Source organism: Salvelinus sp. IW2-2015, linkage group LG35, assembly GCF_002910315.2.
Source record: "Salvelinus sp. IW2-2015 linkage group LG35, ASM291031v2, whole genome shotgun sequence".
Lineage (NCBI taxonomy): Eukaryota > Metazoa > Chordata > Actinopteri > Salmoniformes > Salmonidae > Salvelinus > Salvelinus sp. IW2-2015.
The window spans coordinates 1462439-1464372 of NC_036874.1; the positions used below are offsets into that span (position 1 = coordinate 1462439).

The 1934-nt window shown below is 49.6% G+C and overlaps 1 long non-coding RNA gene across 1 annotated transcript; it reads right to left on the minus strand.

Moving 5' to 3' along the window:
• Window positions 1–490: 490 nt before the first annotated feature.
• On the minus strand, window positions 491–1574 carry LOC139023711 (uncharacterized). Its single transcript, XR_011474847.1, has 2 exons — window positions 937–1574; window positions 491–863 (listed from the first exon to the last, which is right to left on the minus strand). It is a non-coding gene; the product is annotated as an uncharacterized lncRNA (long non-coding RNA).
• Between the last annotated feature and the right edge of the window lie 360 nt (window positions 1575–1934).

A 1934-nucleotide genomic window follows, 5' to 3' on the forward strand; every position in this document is an offset into this window, starting at 1 on the left:
TACGTGTATGCATTCCTGTGTGGTGGGTGTGTGTGTGTGTGTGGTGTGTGTACATGTATGCATTCCTGTGTATGTGGGTTGTGTGTGTGTGTGTGTGTACGTGTATGCATTCCTGTGTTTGTGGTGTGTGTGTGTGTGTGTGTGTGTACGTGTATGCATTCCTGTGTTGTGGGTGGTGTGTGTGTTGTGTGTGTGTGTGTAGTGTATGCATTCCTGTGTTTGTGGGTGTGTGTAGTGTGTGTGTACACGTGTATGCATTCCTGTGTATGTGGGTGTGTGTGTGTGTGTGTGTACGTGTATGCATTCCTGTGTTTGTGGGTGTGTGTGTGTGTGGGTGTGTGTGTGTGTGTGTGTGTACGTGTATGCATTCCTGTGTTTGTGGGGTGTGTGTGTGTGTGTGTGTGTGTGTGTGTGTGTGTGTACGTGTATGCATTCCTGTGTGTGGGTGTGAGAGAGAGAATGAACCCCCTTGATAACAGATGGAAACATCTAATTTAAAAGTTATTTTATTTTAAAATGATTTAAAATACAAATAATTATATAATATAGTTTTTCCCCATTTACAATGCCTGTTTTGTAAACCAGTGGCAGATAGTTATTGTGTTAGGTAGATATTATAATTCCTGTTGGTCAGCGGTTCCCCTATGTGTCAGTTTCCCCTTCCCCCAATCCTGACCTTAATCAGCATCTAGGAGCCCCTTCCCCAATCCTGACCTTAATCAGCATCTAGGAGCCTTCCCCCAATCCTGACCTTAATCAGCATCTAGGAGCCCTTCCCCCAATCCTGACCTTAATCTGCATCTAGGATCCTTCCCCAATCCTAACCTTAATCTGCATCTAGGATCCCCTTCCCCAATCCTAACCTTAATCTGCATCTAGGATCCCTTCCCCAATCCTGACCTTAATCAGCATCTAGAGCCCTTCCCCAATCCTAACCTTAATCAGCATCTAGGAGCCCCTTCCCCCAAACCTAACCTTAATCAGCATCTAGAGCCCCTTCCCCCAATCTGACCTTAATCAGCATCTAGGAGCCCCTTTCCCCAATCCTGACCTTAATCAGCATCTAGGAGCCCCTTCCCCAATCCTGACCTTAATCAGCATCTAGGAGCCCCTTCCCCCAATCCTGACCTTAAACATTATTGGGGAGGGTCAGCATCCCCTCCCCCTACATCATCTAGGGTGCCATAGGGCTCTGGTCTAAAGTAGTGCACTATATAGGGAACAGGGTTCTATAGAGCTCTGGTCTAAAGTAGTGCACTATATAGGGAAGAGGGTGCCATAGGGCTCTGGTCTAAAGTAGTGTACTACATAGGGTATAGGGTGCCATAGGGCCCTGTTCTAAAGTAGTGCAGTACACTGAAGATCCAGCAGTCAGTATCCACACAGCACAGCGGTCGGTTAGACTGAACATTCTATTGCAGAGAGAAAAATACTCACAGTACAACTATCACCTCGTGTGTCTGATGTAGGCCAGCTGCTATAACCCAAAGGACTGCGTGTGTGGTAATGAGGGACTGCGTGCGTGGTAATGAGGGACTGCGTGCGTGGTAATGAGGACCGCGTGCGTGGTAATGAGGGACCGCGGTGCGTGGTAATGAGGGACCGCGTGCGTGGTAATGAGGGACCGGTGGTATGAGGGACCGCGTCGTAATGAGGGACGTGTCGTAATGAGGGAACGTGTGGTAATGAGGGACCGCGTGGTAATGAGGGACCGCGTGGTAATGAGGACCGGGTGGTATGAGGGACCGCGTGGTAATGAGGGACCGCGTGTAATGAGGACCGCGTGGTATGAGGGACCGCGTCGTAATGCGGGTGGGACCGCGTCGTAATGAGGGACCGCGTCGTAATGAGGGACCGCGTCGTAATGAGGGACCGCGTCGTAATGAGGGACCGCGTCGTAATGAGGGACTGCGTCGTAATGAGGGAACGTGTGG